General features: G+C 40.1%; 1 long non-coding RNA gene across 1 annotated transcript; it reads left to right on the top strand.

Moving 5' to 3' along the window:
• Window positions 1-8,283: 8,283 nt before the first annotated feature.
• On the top strand, window positions 8,284-12,887 carry LOC311590622. The gene is made up of 3 exons (XR_014776931.1): window positions 8,284-8,484; window positions 10,910-10,980; window positions 12,486-12,887. It is a non-coding gene; the product is annotated as an uncharacterized lncRNA (long non-coding RNA).
• Window positions 12,888-23,142: the final 10,255 nt, after the last annotated feature.

The raw sequence follows: 23,142 nt of genomic DNA, 5'->3' as shown, positions 1-23,142 counted from the left end.
AGTTTCTTTCTTTCTTTCTTTCTTTCTTTCTTTCTTTCTTTCTTTCTTTCTTAAGAAAAGGCATAAATATACAAAATTTTAGGCACAAAATAATTGCTATCGTTTTATTTATTTTTTAAATTTCATTTTGTTTATTTGTTTGTTTTGGTTTTTATTTATTTTTAATATATTTTATTAATTTGTTTATATTACATCTCAGTTCTTATCCCATCCCTTGTATTCTCCCATTCCTCTCTCCCTCCCATTTTCCCCTTACTCCCTTCCCCTATGACTGTGACTGAGAGGGACCTCCTCCCCCTGTATATAGGGTATCAAGTCTCTTCTTGGTAGCCTGCTCTGAGACTCCCCATCCAGAGGTTAGGGTCAAATATGGGGCACCAGAGTTCATGTGAAAGTTAGTCCCCACTCTCCACTCAACTGTGGAGAATGTCCTGTCCATTGGCTAGATCTGGGTGTGTTTTAAAAGAAAGAAAATGGTTGAGAGTGGATAGTTGGTGAATGATTATAGGTCTGGTGCACTTTCCTCTCAAAAATTCAAGTGACACCACATGCTGGTGAGGATGTGGAGAAAGAGGAACACTCCTTCATTGCTGGTGGAGATGCAAACTAGTACAATCACTTTGGAAAGCTATCTGGCACTTTCTCAGAAAAATGGGAATAGAGCTTCCTCAAGACCCAGCTATTCCACTACTTGGAATATACCCAGAAAATGCTCCACACAGGGACATATGCTCAATCGTGTTCATAGCTGCCTTATTCATAATAGCCAGAACATGGAAACAGCCTAAGTTTCCTTCAGTAGAAGAATGGACAAAGAAACTGTGGTACATTTACACTATGGAGTGTTACTCAGTTATTAAAAACAAAGAATTCCAAAAATGTGTGGACAAATGGATTGAACTTGATAGGATCATAATGAGTGAGTTCATCCAGAAGCAAAAATAGTCAAATGGTATATACTCACTTATATCAAGACACTAGCCCACGGGGCATGTCCCATGAAAGTCTTCACTTACCAGGAAAGTGGGACAGAGGGGAGGACATCCTATTGGGACTTTAGGTGAGAAAAGCATGGGAGAATGGGGAAATAGAAGGATCCAAAGGGTCCTAGAAACCTACAAGAAGAATATTATGATGCACGGATCTGGGTCTAGGGGTCCTGCTCAAACTATGGCACCAGCCAAGGGCAATATAGGCAGTAAAGTTTGAACCCCTACCCAGATCTAGCCAATGGATAGGGCATTCTCCACAGTTGAGTGGAGAGTGGGGTCTGACTTTCATATGAACTCTGGTGCCCCATATTTGACCACGTCCCCTTGATGGGGAAACCTGGTGGCACTCAGAGGAAGGATAGCAGGCTACCAAGAAGAGACTTGGTACCCTATGAACATATGCAGGGGGAAGAGGTGCCCCTCAATCGCAGACATGTGGGAGGGGAGTAGGGGGAAAGCAGGAGGAAGGAATGGGAGGATACAAGAGATGGGCTAACAATTTAGATGTAATATGAATAAATTAATAAAATATTTAAAAAATAATAATAAAAATAAAATAAAAGAAAGAAAGTATAAGTGATGTAACAAACTAATGATAATTATATTGAATTATATTGAAGACAGCATATGTGTTTGTTCCTCTTTATTTACAAAGGTTAGTTAGTGTGGTGATAGTGTTAGACTTTGGGAAATAAAGTTTAATAAATTAATTGGATGAGAGATAGAAATAATATGTAAATCCTGGTGTGGTGGTACATGCCTTTAATCCCAGAATTCAGGGAGGCAGAGGCTAGCAGAACTCTGTGAGTTTGAGACCAGCATGGTCTACAAAGAGAGTCCAGGACAGCCATGGCTACACAGAGAAACCCTATCCTGAAAAAGAAAAAAATAAATAATATGTATTTTTCTGACATTCTTGAAAATTTTAATCTTGTAAAAAAAATTGCTATGAAATATCCTGTGTGGTTGAAATCAGTTTATTTTGATCTACCATGTCAGAAACGGTTGTTTCAATTTTTTTTAAGTCCTCTAAGTGTGGAGTCCTCAGAGCTCAGCTCATGGTATCTTCCTCTTACAGACTCCTCTGAAGGCCTAGGAACTACCTGCAACATTAAAATGGCTGTGTGAAAACTTTCACTGAAAACTTCCTATTTGTTTTGGATTCCTGTGATTACTACACCAAATGGTTACTTGAAATAACCTAAATATATTTCTTGGTCTCTCATCACTGGCTAGCATTCAAGACTGAACCAACTACACTCCCATCAGTCTCTCTTGCCCCTTCTAGCCTCTAGTGGCCGTTGGCATTCTTTGGTCTTCACTCTAGCCCTTGGCTATGATTATATAAGGCTTTCTCCTTTGGACATGTCTTAAAATCCCTTGACTTCCCTATTATAAAATCATATCTGATAGTACTGAAAGCCTGCACAAATAATCCAGGATGTGTTCCCTCAGATGTCTGATTTTGTTTCAATTGACAGTCTGGCATCTGACTGTCATGACCAATTCTTAATCATTGACTTATTCAAATGGCTTCAAGAGGCATTAAGGCATCTATCTTCTGCACAAACAGGCAGTTTAGCCTTTAACTAAATGATTGGGTTGACCAAGTGTGCATGCAGGTGTTTTCAGAAAACACTAGCCTATAACTCGGTGGATGAAAAGTGAAAACCTAGCCAGTCATACTGGCACACATCTTTCATCCCAGCCCTCAGGACGCAAAGCTAAGAAGATCTCTGACTTTGAAGCCAGTCTGGTTTGCATTATGAGTTCTAATCCATCTAGAGATACATAGTGAGACACTGGCTCATGATGGGGGAAGAGAGGAGAGGGGAGAATATGAAGATACCTGTCCTTGATGAGGGTCAGACATCTTTCAATCAGTTAGAGACACTCTAGTACCAAAAAGTACATATAAGAGTCTCCTCGCCCTTTTGTAAGAGACCCTTCTGTCATGAACAGTGGAATTCCGGGTTCTCACAACTTTACAAACTCGAGACTTGCACCAGTGCTTCTCTAGATTTGAACTAAGCCACACTACTGGCTTCTCTGGGCCTCTAGCCTGCAAATAAAATAGTATAAGACTGTAGGGCCTCCATCACCATCATCATCATCATGAACCAATTTACCATATAGGTCCGTGTGTGTTTGTGTGTGTGTGTGTATGTGTGTGTGTGTGTGTGTGTGTGTGTGTACCCATATACATCCTATCAATACTGCTTCTCTGGAGAACCCTGACAAAACCTCTTTTCATCTCCAAATTTTTGGCATTCAAACATGTGCAAATGCTGTTTTCCAAATAAGATGAACAATTTCAAGAATTAGGACCTTAAATCATCCACTACAGTACTATATAAAGAAAGTGTAAATCTGTTTGTCTTATATGGAAATGGTAACTCCCATTCACATCTAGCTAGTACATAAAACATAGTAAGGCTATCCATGTTCTTAACTCTAGAAAGACACAGTAAGATAGAAGAACTTGTTAATATTTTCATTATTCGGAAGAAGCACAAAGCAGTAACATTCAGGACTAACATTCAGCAGTAACTTTACCACAAGCCTTTACATTTTCTAAAATTATGAATTGACCAATAAAATTATTTTACTTATGTCAAGATTTGAAGGCATAATAGTCTTAAACGGAAACAATTAAAACTTGAGGTTGTTTCTATCATACTTTTAGCAACTATGACACATTCTAGAGATTAATTTGAGGATTTAACCTGGATAGGACAGTTCAGTAAACACAGGCCTGTGAGGTTACTAAAGAGGCTAAATTATACTTATTTTACATGAGTTGACTAAGAGACTGAAAATACCTTAATTAACTCTCCAATTATAAGATATTTTAGCAAAATTATGAGTGTATAAAAATAATTAAAAACTTAGAGCTTTCTTGCCTTTTCACATTTGGTTAGTTTATTTCTTTAGATTAAATTCTAAAAAGTAACCCATCAAAGCCCTGGGTTTGGGGCTAACTAAATAGAAGAAGTATCTTAGTCAGGGTTTCTATTATTATGAAGAAATACCATGACCAAAAAGAAGAAAGGGTTTAGTTTAGCTGATGTTTCCACATCACTGTTCATCATTGAAAGAAGTCAGGACAGGGGCTCAAAAAGGGCAGGAGCCTGGAGGAAGGAGCCATGGAGGGGTGTACTGGCTTGCTCATACAGCTCTACCTACTTTTTTATTTTTCATTTTAAAAATGTTCTTTGTTTATTCACTTTATGTCTTTGTCATAGCCCTGTTCCTCCTCACCTCCTTCCAGTCCCACTGCTCCCTTTCTCCCATCCCCTTCTCCTATTCCTCAGAAGAGGGGAGCCCCCCTTCCCATCCACCCCAGCTCATGAAGTCATATCAGGACTGAGTGAGTCCTCTTCCCTTGTGGCCTGGCAAGGCAGTCATTCCAAGGAGAAACAATTAAGAAGCTAGCAAGAGATCCCATGTCAGAGAGATCCCCTGGCCTCCTTACTAGGGGACCCACGTGAATCCTAATGTCCATCAGCTACATATTTGTTAGGAGCCTAGGTCCTGTCCATGCAAGGTCCTTGGTTGGTGCTTCAGTCTCAGCAGGCTCCTCTGGGCCCTGGTTAGTTGGTTCTGTTGGTCTTCTTGTGAAGCTCCTGTTCCCTCCAGATCTTTTTCTCCTCCCCCCTCCCCGCCACCTTTCCACAAGGCTCCCTACTTATTGCCCAATGTCTATGTGTTTTTCAGCATCTGTTTTGAAGTGCTTCTAGGAGGAGCCTATCAAAGGGCAGCTCTGCTTGTCTCCTATCTACAAGCATAGAAGAGTATTTATTGTTAATAGTATTAGAGTATGGTTTCCTCCCATGGGGTGCACCCTGCGTTGGGCCAGGCATCGGTCGGACCTTCCCTTAATCTCTGATATATCTGCTTTATATTTATTCCTGCACAGCTTGTAGGCAAGGTAAATTTTGAGTCGAAGTTCTTGTGGGTGGCTGGTGCTCCCCACCTTCTACTAGGAGACTTGCCTTGTTACAGGGTATTCTCTTCAGTCTTTATGTCCCCTGCTACTGGAGTCTCTGCTAGGATCTCTCTCATATCCCCCGGGAGCCTAACCTGACTTAGGTCTCCACCTTGTCACAGAGATGCCACTGACCACAGTTTCTCTCTTCTCTACAAGTCTTTTGTCCTCCTGCTCCCGTCTAGCCAGGTCTGATCTTCCTCCCACTCCTTATATCTCTCTGTGTTTCCTCCCCTGCTTTGTTCCCTGTCTTCAACTATTACCTCTGTCTATTCTATTTCCCCTTTCCGGTGAGGTTTAAGCATCCTCCCTTGGATCATCCCTGTTACATGTTCGCCAGTGGTAATGTGAGCCATGGACACTGAGACTGACCACTGCCACTGCATAGCCGTGAACCCAGACATGGCCTTCAGTGGCAGCTTTGTCTGGAACTTCACCATGACCCCTGGTGGCAAGGCTGGCCACTCACAATGGGCTATTCGTCTCCACCCTCAAGTCTGCTCCACTTCTCTTTCTCTCCCATCTGACCACCACACTTGTAATTATGGTGGTTACACTGCAGGCTGGCTAGGTGGCTGGCAGGGCCCCTGAGGGAAAATCCTCCATTGTGCTGCCTAGCATGGAAGCAAGCGCGTGTCTATGGCCTGCATGTATTAGGCACTGGAGGGCAGATGCATGGGTGGCATGGCACTACCTGGATTTGATTTGATTGTTATGAGTCCTAGGCATAAGACAGATCTGGCTACCAATCTAGGCATCAGGCTAGGATGAGCAAAGGACTGCCATCTGCTCTGATACAAGCAACACGTTCAACAAGGTCCATTCCAGGGGGTGGGAGTGTACTGGTCTCTTCCTAATCATGGCTAAGTTCCCAGATCCAGCTAACCAGCATCAAGTATTACAGAAAATCTAATTACAAACCTTTGTAATCCTTTGGTTTCAGCTAAACAGAACCGGAGAATCTTAATTTAAAATGACAAATTGCCACAATAGAACCTTTAAGCTTCCCTCTGAAACCTCACAAGCCAGGCCACCATCTTCTGCACTGCCCTCAACATTCTTATCTTCCAAGCTCCTACAGGAAAACACACCAAACCTCGAACACTCAATAACTTTTTTTGCATGAACTTCTGAAGTCTTTCCACAATGGTCCCCAAAATAATGTAGGCAGGTCTGTCTCAAAAATAAACCCTACCTCCAGTACCAACTTTTCTTCGTTAGGGTTGCTGTTGCTGTGTTAAAGTGCCATGACCAAAAAAAAAGGGAGGAAAGGGTTTATTTGGCTTACACTTACATATCTTTGTTCATCATGGAAGCAAATCAGGGTAGGAACTCAGGAAAGCACCTGAAGGCAAGTTGTGATGTAGAATCAATGGAGGGATGCTCAGTCTCCTTGCTTATAGAACCCAGGAATACCGTTCCAGGGATGGTACAGCCACAGTTAGCTGGGCCCTCCCCTATCAATCACTAATTAAGAAAATGCCCTACAGCCATTTCCCAACTGAAACTCCCTCCCTTCAGAGAACTCTAGCTTGTGTTAAATGGACACAAAACTGACTGGCAGAAGGGATTTTGTATTTCTATGACTTATGGCATTTGCAGTTCTAAAGGTGGACTTCCATATTGCTTGGCATATACTTAACCTCACAATTTAAGACCCTGCTAAGATATTCCTTCAGACACAAGTAAGCAGGGGAAGCTGGTCAAGTTTTTCTAAAGTCCATCTTAAGAAGCTACCCACAGAACAAACTACCATCTATTTAACTTTCTTGCACTTAAGTCTGTGGCTGCTGTGGTATTAAAGCTTTAGCAGAAGACAACCTTATTGTAAAACTCTTATGTCCTCTCATTAAGGAAAACACAAATTGGTTAAATATATACTCTTAAAATATTTAGTATCTTTCCCATTAAATAAATTAATATGAATTAGCAGTTTTAGGAATCCTTTAGAACTGTGAAATGGTAGCGGACTTTCTCTTAGCTGTAGTTCCTCTCTGTCTGTCCTCCCAAGGCTCTTACTGCCATTTCAATCTATGAATTCCATTGATCCATCCCTCTCTGACACATATTTAATGTTTGCATGTTAGTGACCTATGTTCCTTCCCAACATGTCTCTGGACTTCACTCACTGCTTCTGCTTTATGTATCCTGTTCATCCTTTAAACCTCTCCATTCTACCTTATTAAGTAATAGTGAGACATGATACTATGTTTCTGTTTGCTTCATACAGTTTATATTGTGATAAAGTTTATAATTTATAGTTTGAGTGTTTTTAAAAGACAATCATGATGGTATTAACTACTTTTACAGAGGTGTAAAGAATCACTACCTTCCATCACCAGGCCACTTTATTTTGTCCAGTTGAAACTATGTACCTATGAAAAACAAACAAACAAACAAACAAACAAACAAACAAACCAATACCTGTCCCTTCCTATCTCTAGATCCAGCATCTACTATTGATTTCCATGCATTTGACAATTTTAAGTCTTGCAAATATGCATTTGGTGCCTTTTTGCATGCCTCACTCCTCTCAGCATAATGTGTTCCAGGTATATTCAGGCTTTAACATGTGCCATAATATTTTCGTTTTTAAGGCTAACTAAAATTTCATTATATGATTATACTGCATTTCTTCATTTTTCATTTCTTAAGGGATTGTTTTATCAGTTTCACTTGTAGCTACCCTGCTTTCCATTTCCCATCAGCTGTGCCCCAATGTTCCAAAAATCTCAGCTCCTTACCAGCTATTGTTATTTTATAAAGCTTTTCTTTTTAATTTATAACCATCTTAATGGGTACAAAGTAACTTTCTGTGAGTTTGAATCAGAAATATTGAGCATCTCTCTACATTTATGGACCATACACACACACATGTGCAAGTATGAATGCACACACACACACACACACACACACACACACACGCGCGCGCGCGCACACACGCCTTTGAGGAAATAACTATTTAACTCTTGTTGGTATTAAATGTTATTTCTATGCCTCATCTAGATCCCACATAGAGAGACAGAGACCTGTTACCTCAGCAGTGGTGAAAATCATGGTCAGACAGCAGGGCTCCTGCTCCACTGTCCCCAGAGGTGGCAGCAGAAAGGTTGTTCCTAAGCAGCCATCACTGCTGCCAAGCTCTGGCAGGGCGGGGCAGTGAGAAAAACGCATAGGAAAGTAAAGTTTTTTAAGTTCCCCAATTGCTCTGCCAGTGTGATGAGAAAATGTAGAAGCTATGTGTCTCCATAAAGCTTGGAGGTCTGAGTTGGTGACTCATTTCCCTGGGTGGGTGAAGAGAGAAGTGTATTCTAGAGGATTCTGCGGTCTGGAAACCAGTTGGCCCAAGCTGGTCAAATGTGTTGTCTGCCAGTGGCCAGGGCAGACGCCTGAGCAGCAGGATTTCACGACTGCTTCCAGGACTTTTGGTGTGGAAGAAAAAGGGAAAGAAAACTCTGCCAGCAGGAGAAGGAAGTCTCACTCAGGTTAGGTGTCCAAACGGAGGTCAGTAGAAACAGCGAGCGGGCCATTGCATTTTACACTGCCCAGAAAGGGGGAAATATCTATCAATCAATCGGGCAGAGTTGGATGGAGCAGCAGTTAGCAACTGGTGGAACAGAAGGCAAATAGTTGTTCTAATTTTAAAAAAAAACAGCTTTACTGAGTATGTATCATTACATTTTCACCCTGTATGTGAGGAAGCTGAGAAGGAGAGGAGTTGGGAGGTGTACACATATCCTGTGGATGTAGAAGGACTTATGTTGGAGCCCTAGAGTTTGCATCTAGAATGACTACATCTTGACACTTCTTATAATGGACATCACTAGCTTCCTGAATTCTGAATCCGATAGTCTTTCCTCAGCTTTCATTCTGCGGATTGGCCTCTTCCCTGTTGCTTGAAATTATGACACCCCTTATGGGAACTTCTCCTTTCCCTCGTTACTCTTCTATTCCTAGTTTCCTCTCCTGAACCACATCTCTCTTTGTTCTCAGTTCTTTACGTATGTGGAAGTGTGTTTCATGGAAGATAATGAAGTCTTAATTCCCAAATCCTTGGACTGTTACTTTATATGAAATAAAATGTATAATTGAGTTAAAATGAAGTTATTGGGATGAGACACAAAACCCTAATATGTTTGTGTCCTTCTAACAGTGGACATTCAGACACAGAAATCGATATGTACAGAAGAAAATGGTGCAAAGACATGAGAAGAATGTTATCTTCAAACCTGATGTTCTCAGAAGCTACCAAAGGCATGGATCAGTAACTCTGACCCATTCTTTGTTTCAGAATATCTAGAAGCAGGAAACAATCATGTTGCTGTTGTTGCTATTGTTGCTTAAGCCATAGTGTTAATGGTACTTATGATATGGCATCTCCAAGAAGCTAAGGACTTGGGGGAGCAACTATTTTATAAAGTTCCTAGAGTTCATAATCTAGCCCTGTTTGTTGTTGTTGTTGTTGTTGTTGTTTAGCATTATATCTGAATTCCAAAAGCATCCATTCCTGTCCAGTTTTCATCTTGCCTTTCAGAATATTACTCTGTTCCCTTCTGTCTTCCTTTTCACTTTTGATGCCTGCACTGAGCCTTTGTAAATGACATATCTTTGCCCCACCACCACCATCACTCTGGAGAAAAGCACAAAGTCAGCTTTGAATCCTCACCTTCCATTCACTTGAAGCTGTCTCCAGTTCTGTAACCCAAGAGCCAAGTGTGGTCCATTAGTGTAAGAGATTGGCTCCAGGCTAACAAACTGGGCAAAGCATCTCTCACCTTGTGGCCAAAATCCCATACAGATGCAACCCTATCTGCTAGGCAGAAGGAATGAAGGGACCTTAGCCCAAATGGCACAGAATATGGAGTTCCTCCACTTTCCCCAGTATTGACACAGTCCTTGGACACTGGTCTCGTTTTCCACCCTTTTAGCACACAGCTTTTTGCCTAGCTTCATAACATATTTCAAGTCAGGTTTAGGCTGTAGGGATGCAGCTCAGTGGTAGAGCATGGTCCTAACACACTTATGTTTAATCTGTAGCAACCACTAAATGGAGTAAGAACTAAAACTGTACCGAAACCCAAGCACAGGAGCTTCAGTTATGAGCTTCTCACATACGTCCTTGGGGTTGGAATGTCCAACTCTCACTCTACCCTGATTATGTATTCCAGCACCTGGACATTCCTAGAAAGCTAAAGTCAATTTCTGTGGCTACTTTAGCATTTATTGTCTGTGTTGTTTTATAAGTGTTCAGATGTATTTGAATATACATATCAAATGTCATCCTTATATTTATTTTCCTATTTAATCCTGAGAACCTTAAGGAAAGCAAAAAATACAAGGTTAGATATTAATACAACTTTGTACACTTAATTAGCATTTTAGCACCTTTACCTAAATATTAACCTCCCATATCTCTGAGTTCACAATTTTAAAAGTCCCTGCAATCTTGGAATCAATTGGTCCAATAAAATTTCCTTTCATATTGTATCAGTCCCATGCATCCTGTTACTCCAGATTTCTGTCTTTATTTGCCAAACTCCACTGTAGATAAATGACCCATGTTTCCTTAGGTCAAGATTTCCTCAGTCCCAAAGATTTGATGGTATTTTTTTAATGACCTTAGAACGAATGGTTTCCCTTCTCAAAAGCTCAAAATGGCTTTAAAAAGTGTAGAGCAAAGAAGGTTCATAAAAAGGTGTGCGGTTTTTTAAATGCATGTTTAAGCAGCATCTATGATGAAGAGAAATGCATTATCAGATGATAAAGAGGCTATGAGAGTCACTGCAGTGCCAGGGTGCCCTGCTATTGTAAGACTAAAGAAACTGTACTGTCTTTGGAATAATCACCTAGGGCCACCCTTCATTTTCATCTACATTTTTGTTTTAAGATGTTGTTAATCTCTTGTTGATCTTCTGTGCTTAATTCTTAGAGACAGCATGGACATCTATAAGATGCAGGGTGTGAGTGTGAGAACCCAGTAGGGAAAGCATGGGTTCTACGGTAAGTTGGCTCCCATCCATGAGAATTCGTACTCTACTGTCAGTAACTATGACCTTGAATGAGTTGCTTAACCCATCTACTTAATTTTTTTCTTACTGTAAAATGAATCTATTAATGGTGGCTTCCTTAAGAGGGTCATTGTAAAGATAGAGTTGTTAATAGAAGTGAAGTACCCAGAATAACACCTTCCTTCAAAACTGTGTGGCAATCTTCTGCTACTATCTCCATACAGGAACAAGAAGCTTAGATTCAAAAAGTCCTGGAGGAATCCTTACTGCTTGATAGATAAAACTGAAAACAGGATAATTGCAGAAATCTTATTCTATTGGTTTCCATGGGATATCTTGCTGTCCTTTCCTGCATACAATGAATGTAAATAATTAGTCTTCCTCTGGGACAGTCTTTTTAATCTAATAAATATAGGTGACTCTGTGGTGTTTGGTAAAAGGTATCAGCCAGTGACTTAGATTCAGAGTAAGCAAATACTATTGTAAAATACAAAGTTAGTCTCTTACAAGAAAATAGTTGCCATGAAGGGCAGAACATTCTGCCAAACACAATTTCCTGTAGAAGAAGAGGTGAAGTCCTACTGAATTCCATCTCTGATGACTTAAGCACAGCTGCTAACAAGTTAAAGATCAGAGGTGAAGATATCTCCTTGTATTTTCATTGTCCATTTGTAAAGCTTACTATATGAGGTAAGTCATACAGAGCTTAATTAAAGACACTGTGTGTTGTCCTTTTGGGTTCTTTCTTTTTAATGGGAAAGTTAGTTCTTCGTGTCAGTGTCAGATTCTATAGACTCCTTAACTTAAAATATAAAGAATTGACATTCCTGTTACTTCTATTCACTGATTCATTTTTACAAAATCTGGGCCTGGAATAAGAAACATTCTAATGTATTATTACCTTTCTGCATTACTGTATAACTTGTAAACGTGAAAGCATGAAGCATCTTTTCAATGGATGAGTTCATGCTGTGTGAATAAAGGTGTCAATTAGACACCATGTACTTATTATACATGTGCATTGCTGACGATGACAATTCAGAAAGCATGTTAACCCACTTACATTTCTGACATAGGGAATCTGTGTAGTTCATAATATTTCTTCTATGGTCACTTTAAAATTCTGACTGTAGATGAACCTGTTCCTATGACATAATCCATATTATAAGCACAATATGAAATAAGAGCCAATAATAGGAATTCAATTAAAAAGGTTAAAAAAAAGTTGATCAAAGGAAATGATGCAGGTATCAAATACAATGCAAAGCTTTCCTCGGGTCTCTGGCTCACAGTGTAGTAATGCACCATTGCCACACACCCAGCACTCTAAGCAAACCATGTGGTAGCACTGGGAAAGGCTCACTCAACTGGTTCACCTTAGACTTCAGAAAGCTGTATTGAATAGCCAATGGCAAGATGCCTGCTCCGATAAAGTCTTTTTATCTAAATACTTGCCTTTCTTCTAATTGCCATTGACTCCACCATCCCTGACGACAGTGGCTGTGCATCTGATGGAAGATAAGCTTCTGGGCCTGTTTTCCAACTTCATTGAAGAAAACCTTTGAGTTTATGACTGGACAGAAGATATTCATCATACAGTGTTCATTCAGTTGTCAGGAGTGCAGAAAGTAGGCCATGGTGGCTCTTACTCAAATCAGGCCTTTCTACTTGTATTTGTTTGTTTTAGAATAGCAGCATGTGTGTTTTTGACAAATTTATTATGTGAGTTCTATATTTACACCATTTCTTTCCTCCCTATCCTCCCTCCAACCCCTACTCATGTTCTCTCAAATTAGTGGCCTCTTCTTTAATTATTAATGTTTTACACACACACACACACACACACACACACACAGAGAGAGAGAGAGAGAGAGAGAGAGAGAGAGAGAGAGAGAGAGACTGACTAAATACAAACTCCATTTAGTATCACTGTGTGTGTGTTTCTAAGGGCTCACCATTTTGCATTAGACAAACACTTAGGGTATTCATTCCTCAGGGTGGATCATTTCTTCCTCTCTCAGACATCATTATTTACTGACAGCTCTTCATGGAGGATGGACTCTTACATTTTCCCCACTCATGTTGGCATGCCAACTGCTAGGGTCATTGCTCACATCTTCATTAAGTGACCATACTGCAAAGACTTAATGGGTGTGGCTTCTCTGTCATATATAGAAGAAGGTATAATCACACAGCAGATGCCATGGTCCTTTGGCTCTTATATTCTTTTCGCTCTGTCTTCTGGGGATGCTCCCTAGGCCTTAGGTGTAGAGATTATGTGGTAGATGTATTAGTTGAGACTGGGCACCATGGTCAGCTGTTCTCTGCACTTTGACCAGATTTGGATTTGTGCAATGGTCTCTACCTCCTGCAAAAAGAAGTTTACTTAATCAGAGATGAGATGAAGGGTATAAGGTTTAGTGTTTAGAGTGCAGTTTAAAATAATAAATGTTTAGTAAGTGGTAGTAGTAGGTCCTCTAAGTTCTAATGCCTCAATAAATTTGCCACATCAAAATTTGCTAGGTTTACCACATCAATCAGGCATGATTTAGAAGCCCTTAAGTCTAATTAGATACCTGTTTATTACTCTCCAAGATATATATGTGCCACTATTACACCTTAAGGATATCTTGACATGCAGGTTATCATTTTGGTTTGTAGATATCACAGCTAGTATGACTATTGTGTCACTGCCGAGATAGGCTTTCAGGTCTTATGTGTTCAAACTATGCCCAGTGTGGCCCACAGTCTCCTAGTGCCTGTCGATCAATATGTAGAACTCTCAGATCCTTCTCCAGTACATGTGTGTCTGCATACCTCCATGCTTCTTGCCATGATGACAATGGAGTAAACCTCTGAACTGTAAGTCAGCCCCAGTTAAATGTTTTCCTTTATAAGAGGTGTGATGGTTATGATGTCTCTTCACATCAATAGCAACCCTAACTAAGACAGCCTTTCAGGGTATAGGTTACCTCACCTAATATAGTATTATCCAGTTCCGTTCATTTACCTGTAAATTTTATGATTTCAGTTTTTATTACAACTGAAAAGAATTCTGATATACATATGTATCTCATTTTCATTAACCTATTCATCGGTTGAAGGGCATTTAATGCATTTCCCTTACCTTACTATTGTGAATAAACACCAATGAACATGGTTCAGCATTATTTGAATCCTTTGGGCATATACCAAGAAGTGGTATAGTTGGGTCATAGTAGAGATTTGCTTTTGGCTTGTTGAGTGTTCTTCTTGCTGTTTTTCAGAGTAGCTGGACTAGTTTGGAATCTTTAGCATCTTCACCAGCATTTGGGTTGTTGTTGCTGTTGTTGTTCTTGTTTTGTATGTTTTTGTTTTGTTTTGTTTTGCCTTTCAAGAGAAGGATTCTCTATGTAGCTCTGGCTGTTCTCAAACCTCCTGCTCCTACCTCCCTAGTGGCATGGGCCACCAGCACTTGGCATCACCACCATTTGTTGTCAGTTCTTTTCTTGATCTTAGCCATTCTTACTGGGATAAGATGAAATCTCAAGGTTAATTTAATTTTCATCTTTCCTAATTGCTAAAGATGATGAACACTTTAGAGATATCGCTGAACTATTTTTCTTTCTTCTTTTGAGAAGTCACTGTTCATAAAAACATAACCAACTTTTAATTGTGTCATTTTTAACTCTTTGCTTTTTAAACTCTTTTTAATTGTCTATCAAAGATTCTTTCCCCATTCTGGCAACACTGATATCTAGCTGAATTTTCTTGCAGTAACTGGCAGGACCCTTCCATGTCTTCCGGGGGCAATTTACTTAAGTTACCTGGTAGGCATTTTTAAAGGAAAAACTCTCCAAATGTTCCAGATTATTCCACCTCCTGAGAACCATCACAGATCTAGTTCTCTTAGGCTCATTGTTCCTCCAAAATAGCAAAAAAGCACAGACGCCTTGCCAACCTGAGCCGCAGTAAGTTTCCATTAGAGAAGCCAATCTGAAGGAGACGCAAAGGAGAACCTAGCAGAATGGCACACTGTTCTTAAAGTATGTACTCTTTGGAAACTTCATACATGTGTACAGTACATTCTGACTAGAGAACCATCATCCACATCCTACTCCTCCTGGACAACCCCACTCATGTCCTTATCTCCACTTCCCCACCCCCTCGTTCTTGCTTTTCTTTCTCTCTCTTATAACCCACTGAGTCCATTGACTATTTCCTGCGTGGGCATGAGTGCAGGCCCCATCTATTGGAGCATCATAGACAACCTATTAAACAGACTCTCCTTTATCTAGCAGTCACCTACTAATATTCTTAACCCACAGACTCTCCTTTATCTAGCAGTCACCTACTAATATTCTTAACCCACAGACTCTCCTTTATCTAGCAGTCACCTACTAATATTCTTAACCCACAGACTCTCCTTTATCTAGCAGTCACCTACTAATATTCTTAACCCAAAGATGCCCCACAAAATTGTAATGTGCCACCTAGAGCAAGAACTGTTCGTTGTAAGTATATTGGCTTAATCACTAAAAGCATTGAAATAAATTTCATTTCCATGTAGTAAAGACTCCAAAGTCCCAGGTTTCAGAATATTATTCTCGGGTAAGCCATTTTGTTGAGGAAACAATTAGCTCTAGCATTTTTCTCTTCTACATTCACTCTTTCCTGCTGATATCCTCAAGGGTCACTTTCTGCCCCCACCCCCACCCTGTGTCTACACTCTCTTGATGTAAGATATCAGACCAGCCTGCTAATAACTAAATCTGTGCTGATATCCAAAGGAGCCTCCAAGGCCAGGCCTGCCGGGGCATGGTTTAAGTGGCAGCACTCACAAGGCAGAGACAGATGGACCTCTCTCAGTTCTAAGCAAGCCTCATCTACACACCAGAGAGCTCCAGACCAGCCATGGCAACATAGTGAGATATTGTTATAAGAAAAATAAAAAAGACTCTCAAGAAATAGTACTTTACATTTTTGTAACAATAGCAATATTTAAAGCCTTTGTTGTTCCTCTTTGTTTGTATTTAGTAATATTCACAGGCAGTTCTGAAGTCTGGCTTATTCGGAAACAGCTGAAAGATTCCTAGCATATAACAAAGAGAAGTAACTGGATGACTGAGCCACTTTAACTAACAATATATGCTTTGAAATAAAATTTTCTCTCACAGGAACGTAACTATGAGGCTGACTCTGCTGTGATCTGTAAGCAGGAATTTATGAAGTTGAGGAAAGGCAAGTCCTTGTTTACTTAAATTCAGAATAAGGATGTAAATAAAAATATCAGAAGAGGTAGTTGTTCTATAGGATACTGCATGGCATAAAAAAACATATGTTGTGCTACAATCTTTTTTAAAACTTAGCTTCTCAGTAATACTGGCAAAGGCTTCTCTGTGGACACTTTAAATGTCATTAGAGGAAAGCTATGGAGGAATACCTAAAGAACCCTCAGAGGACAGGGTTTAGGACATCACATGCTTAGAGTTTCTGTACAAACACAGGAGGGTAGACAAGGTTCCTGGTTGGTAAGGAATAAAAGTTAATCAGCCCACAGCATTTAGATTATGGGTGTGGTGAAAAACGGAACTGATAAGAAACAAGGTGAGGGTTGGATTACAAAGGACCAGGTAGATTCTATTTAAAAGATTAAACTGTATCTTTTCTTCAAAGGAAAGGCATGAAAATGTTAGAACAAGGAGAATAGTTTCAGATCTGTGTTTTCGAAAGCCCACGCACAAGTGAGTAGGCAAAGAAAATGTGGCATCACTCTGTCTCTCTGCCTCTCTCTGTCTCTCTTTCTCTCTGCCTCTCTCTGCATGTCACACACGCGCGCGCGCGCACACACACACACACACACACACACACACACACACACACACGAGTCTCACTATGCTGGCAAAAAGAATGAAATTATGTTACTTTGCAACAATAACAAAAAAAAATGGATCAAGCAGAGGATCACTGTGTTATCTGAAGTGAACCAATCCCATGAAAATAAATACTAGATGTTTTCTCTTCTATGCGGAAGCTGGGTCTGGGGAAGGAACATGAAACTCAAAGGAGAACTACTTAGAATATGGAAGCAGAAGGAGGTAAGGAAGAGTGGGGAAGTATCCAAGCACATTGCGTGCACGCACAGACACTTCATAATGAAACTCCCAACTCTTTCCTTTGTACAGTTAACATACACCAAGATATGATTTTCTTAGCCATGACATTTTTTTTAATTAGACTCACTTGCTTTTCTAAAGAATAGACTGGAAAAGTAGACACAGAAAATAGGAAAGTCTGGGGACATGAATGTAGGGGAGACAGGGTCCTTCTACAAGAGATGAGGAGGAGATGTAGGGTGAACTTCACCCGTAAACGAGGTGGAGTGAGGACAGGAAGAGTTTGTATTTAAATCCAAGTCAAATTAGAGGCAGGAGTCGCATACTAAGACCCACATATAGTTAATTTGCCACATGACCCATAACAGCATCTACAACTTTTGAGAACTTGGAAAAGAAATCTAAAGAGAAATGCTGTGATAGATTAAAAGATAAACATTAAAATTTCAGTTCCTACTAATGATATTTTATTCTAAACGGTCAGGATCAGCCTCCGCTGTCACATTTTATCTGCCTGTGTGCCGCAGTAGAAGAGTTGAGGTGCTTGTGATATTTTTTTGTTTTGAAAAACCTAAGGCTTTACTGCTTGATCCTTAGAGAACTGTTTGTAGGTGATGTCGAAGGAACACCAAGAGTCTGGAAATAGAAAAACCCACGTTCTTCCTGACTCAAAGCATTTGGTCAGGGAAGGCATATGGAACTAGGAATAATGTAAATGTGTGTACACTGTGTAGTACAGACAAGCCAAACACTAAAAGCCTTGCTCTACTCTTATTTGGGCTCAGGGATGTTTAACCTCCCGGAAAACCCACATCTCCCTGCCCCAATTATCCAGGATCTAGAAGTTGGAGAATAATTGTTATAATTTAACTATTTTAACTCATGTATATGTGTGATATGCATGCATGTGTGTATCCAATATGCATATGTGTATATGCACATTGAGTATGCACATATTTGTACATATGAGAGGAGACCAGAATTTGAGTTCAGCTGTCTCGCTCAATAACTTCCCATCTTGTATACTGAGAAAACAATGTTCACTTGAACCTAGAACTCACAGATTTGGAGACTGTCTTCATTTCCTAGGGTCCCCCTGGCTTCACTTTCTGACTTCTAGGGTTGTAGGTTGGACTCCATTCCTTCTTTGGCATTTATAGGGGTGTTTGAAGCAGTCTTCATGTTACGTGGCAAGGGCTTTACCCACTAAACCATCTCCTCAGCACAGCCCCTAGTCCCATTATTTTACAAATGAGTTTTAAAAATACATCAGCTGGCTAACTTGGAACTTTAGGGAAATGCCTGCAGTGTTGTAGAAACACTTTCCAGTGCTTGGCCCACATATAAAGGGGTCTAGAGAAGAGCAGTGTGCACATGCCTATATGTTGCTTCTTTATGAGCAAGTATGTCTACCTCTGCTATTGCCATCCCCCACTGATGTCAGACCTAAGCTTCTTCCACGGTGGAGTTAGTATCAATGACTCCCTAGGGAACACCATGCCTTCACTGCCAAATTGAGGCAATTGAGGAATTCAGCTTTGTGAACTAAGCAATTGCAGAGTTCTCTGGTTCTTTACAGATGATGACCGTTGTTGGATTATCCAGCCCCTGCTAAACACACACATGAACACACGCACACAGACTGGGTTCCTCTCCACTATAGAACACTGTCTGGTGACTTAAGATATGTCGGGATTTTCATGTACATGGGATGTGGCTTAAGGGCATCAAGGCTTGCAAACAACTCATCTTGGAAGCATGCAGCAAGGCTTCCAGGCTACTACACACTGTTACTTCAGGTGATTGATGGGAAACTAGTAGGTAGGATTTGACACTAGACATTAGTTTTATGAGCCATAATTTGTCACTGGCTTCAAATTATGTCAAGAAGAAGACATTGGGGTGAATATTCAAGAGGGTGTAGATGAATTCATAGGACTTAAATTAAAATGTATGGATTGGTACAATTCCTTATGAACCTACTCTGGAAAATACTGGTAATTCTTTAGCCTTACAACATTGCACTAAATGTCACAGCAAATTATCCTTCACCCACTGCAGGAATAGTTTTCCAGTGCTAATGAGGCTCCAGCCTTCTAGGGATGCAAAGATAGATGAGGCTCGGTGCTCTTCTTCAAGGAACTTACACTTACAAGAAAAAGAATAAGTGGGTCTCAACAAAATAGTGGAAAAAATAAGGAGTTCATAGATAAAAGTAAAGGACTTTGTGTACAGTTATAATATCGAGGGTTTTCATTTCAGGATAAATATCTTAATATGTATAAACATCTGGAGCTTTGTGGCAGAATGACTCTAAGCAGACACAAAGTTATCAAAGGCCCTGCCAATTTCCATTTTTAATTCCAGACACAATAGAGAAGAATTATATGATTCCTTTTGGTCTTTGGCCCTGGAGTTACAAAGGCAGTATCTATTCAGATAAACTGCTGCCTACCAATGGGCAGAATCTTGATTTAATTAAAATGTATGTCTCCAGAAGCTAACCTCATTCAATACACACACACACACACACACACACACACACACACGGAGAGAGAGAGAGAGAGAGAGAGAGAGAGAGAGAGAGAGAGAGAGAGAGAGAGAGAGAGAGAGAGAATAACATGGTATGTTGTTGTATACCATTTATTTTATTTTATAGAAGGAGACATAAACATGTTTTTTGTTTAGACTATAAGTGTGGGATGAGAAAAAGACTTGTGAGAGAGCAAGTGATGTTTATCTCCTTTGAAGTCAAACCACCATGTGGGGGAGACTGGTTGTTAACCAGCTGAAAAACATCCTTCAACAAATTCTGAGAGGAGGTATAAATGTGAGCCAAAAACAAGAGGCGGGGCCTTTGGAGACTTGGGATAGTTTTGGCTGTTCATCGCTTCACTTTGAGAAGCTCCTAGAGAGAACTGCTTGAGGGATGGATGACTTCAGGGCTCTGGGCTCCAGATGACGTTCCAGGTTCTGATTACTCCAGGTTCCAGCAGAAGAAATCCTGCTGATTATGTCAGGAGAAATGTTCCTCAGAACTGATATCCTTATGGTTTCGTTATTGTATTCTTTAATCTTGTTTTCCTATTGCTTAGGTTAGCCATGTTATAAGTGAGGTGCTCTCAGTTAATAAGTTCATAATAAATATATTTGCTAAGAAAATTGAGCCTACAATACGTGTTTTTAAAAAAGATTCATCACTATCACTACTATGTGATAGATCTACAGTTTAAACATGCTTGCAAAATGTAACTCTAAAGCTAGTTTTAGGAAATTTAAGTTCATAATTAAAAAATTATGCTTTAGCTACAGTGTGAGACAAAACAAGGTGAAACAAGAAGCCCCACCCACATGGTTATTAAATCTGCTGTACTGAGTAATGGTCGCTCCCAAACCCAGCCTGTTCTTTGAATTGGTTTTTTTGTACCAACATGGTAAACGCAACAGGCCTCTGTGAGATGCTTGCCCTTCTACACTACGTTAAACACCCCAAAATGTGTTAGCCTACACAAAGTACATGTAGTTTTAATGTAGTAACAAAAATATTAAGAGAAACAATAGAAGCAAACGGTAATGTAATGATAGATACTTTAATCAATATTATCACTTCCCGAATTTTAAGACTACATGGAAAACTCAAACATAGCTCAATCTATGCATTCCCGATCACCAGACAGGCAGAAAAGAAATCAGAGACCTAACTCACCAGTAAGTGTTTCCACAAATGAGAAAGTCCCATGTGCAAGGAACTCACATTGGAAGCAGGAATCTGTTTTCTCAATGGGGTGACTTAGAGTCTCAACCAGACATAGGCAGTCCTCATGCTCAGGAGTAGTCGGCCAACACAAATGGAGGTTTTTGGTTTTTTTCTTTTTCAATTTAAACTTCTTTATGTTTTGCTTTTTCATTTTGTTTTGTTTTGTTCCTTTTGTCTTTTTTTAAAGAGAGATAAAGAACATGGAATTGAATGGGTAGGGAGAAAGGAAGATCTGGGAGGAAGAAAGATATGATAAAGATATATGGTAAATATTTTTTTTAAGAAAAAGAAGTGAAAGTCAGGTGTGGTGGCACACATTTATAATCCCAGAACTCAGGAGGCAAAGGCAGGCAGAGCTCTGTGAGTAGGAGGCCAACCTGGTCTACAGAGAGAGCCCAGCACAGTCAGGACTACACAGAGAAACCCTGTCTTAGAAAAAAGAAAAGAAGGAAGAAAGGAAGGAAAGAAAGAAAAAAAGAAAAAGAAGTATTCCCCTTAAAAAATAATGCCGAGGCATAATTTTACAGAATTTGTGAGCTATATCTATGTAAGAAGGTGAGGGCCAGAACTGTTATAGGCTGAGAAAGAATGGGAAAATATATATAACAAGAGGAAAACATATAGAAATGTTATATGCATGTTTGCTGAAACAGAGGTCCTATATCTGGCATCAATGCCTACTTCAAAACCAGAAGTAGGGACCAAGAGTCATGTGCAAGCAGTGAAGTGATCCTGGAAAGTGTGTTAGTGGAGAAGGTAAGTGACAAAGACAGGCAAAAAGCAGAGGGTATTTTAACACTCTCTCTATCACCACTGTGAGTAAACCCAGCTTACTACACTGGGGAAGCCTGAGAGGTATTACAGAATACATAGAAATAAATAAAACCTCAGTTTTATCTATTCAAAAATAGTTGAAGAGTGAATTTATTCATCAACTTTTTAATATTTATATTAACTCTGTTTATATAAAAATGTGATACAAAGTATAAAAATATAAGAGAATCAGCGTGAGGGAATATGCTTCAAAGCTTAAAATACCAAGTCTGTAACAATATGACAGCATGGATACGGCATGCAACAACTTGGTTGTTTTTGTCAGCTGACAACAGCTTGGAAAGAAAGGATTCAGGCAGTAGGATGTCAAACTTCCTCCAGTGGTGAAGCCCTAGTTTGGGATTGGGAAGGCAGGCACTACTGACAGCATACAGGGGACAGAGAGGGTAGGTTCTAACAGGAAGGAGTAAGTAGTGAGGCTTCTATTCTAAACAAATAGCTTGAACTTTATTCTGAATATCAGAATTTTTTTTTCTGAAAGAGTTGGGGAAAATAGTTTGGGCTTTTTAAAGCCTATTCCTGTCGCTTTGGAAGCGTGAATTACAAGCTTGAGGTTAAGGTGTAGGCGGTTCTGATTCAGGAGCTGCGCTTCTAACCAAAAAAAAAAAAAAATCATGCTGTTTTTCACAATAGCCTTGCATTTGTGTGTGGAAAAAAGCAGAGCCCTCATCAGAGAGCGTCTTTGTGCAGCAGATGGTTATATATACAGAGATGCACACTGGTCAGAGCACAGAGACTAAGCAAATGAAATGTTCAGGCCTCAATGGAATGTCTCTAGCACATCCTTTCTTCTCTAGAATCAAGAATCACCACAAAAGGGGCCAAGAAAGATTGTAAAAGTCGCAAGTTTTTGAGTGTTGGGCGGGGGAGGGGGAGAGCAATTTTCAAGGCGTGATAGGGACATTTCACTCAAGAACTCACAGGGCTGTGGCTGTATACAAGAAGCCCTCTGTAAGATCAAGCCAGCCAGAGTTCCAGCATGAATCAGGCAGAGGCCTGTGAATTCCCACACACAGCTGAGGAGTTATGGGTAGTTGATGGATACTGAGAGGGAGAACACCTATAAATACACCCCGTGCAGTCCATTTAGTTTGTGGTTTCAGGGCTGATCAATTGGTTACTGTCACCTTGCCACAACCTAGAGTCACCTGATAAGACAGCATCACTTGAGGAATTGTCTTCATCAGTTTGTATTGGAGGGCCTGTCTGTGGAGCATTGTCTTGATTGTTGACTGGTGAAGGAAGACCTAGTCCACTGTGGGACAAGCCAGTTTCCTGAGCAGGCGAGTCGTGAAATAGGTAAGAAGAAAGAAGAGAAAAATCAAGCCAGGGGCCAGGCTTTACTCTCTCTCTCTCTCTCTCTCTCTCTCTCTCTCTCTCTCTCTCTCTCTCTCTCTCTCTCTCTGTTCTTGACTACAGATATGATTCTTTGATTCCTGCCCCTACTTCCTGTCACTAGTAGACTGTA

This window comes from Acomys minous (genome assembly GCF_964271855.1).
Source record: "Acomys minous genome assembly, chromosome: 19".
Taxonomy (NCBI): Eukaryota; Metazoa; Chordata; class Mammalia; order Rodentia; family Muridae; genus Acomys; species Acomys minous.
Note: the sequence above shows the minus strand (reverse complement) of the source record. Positions and strands in the feature narration are given on the sequence as shown.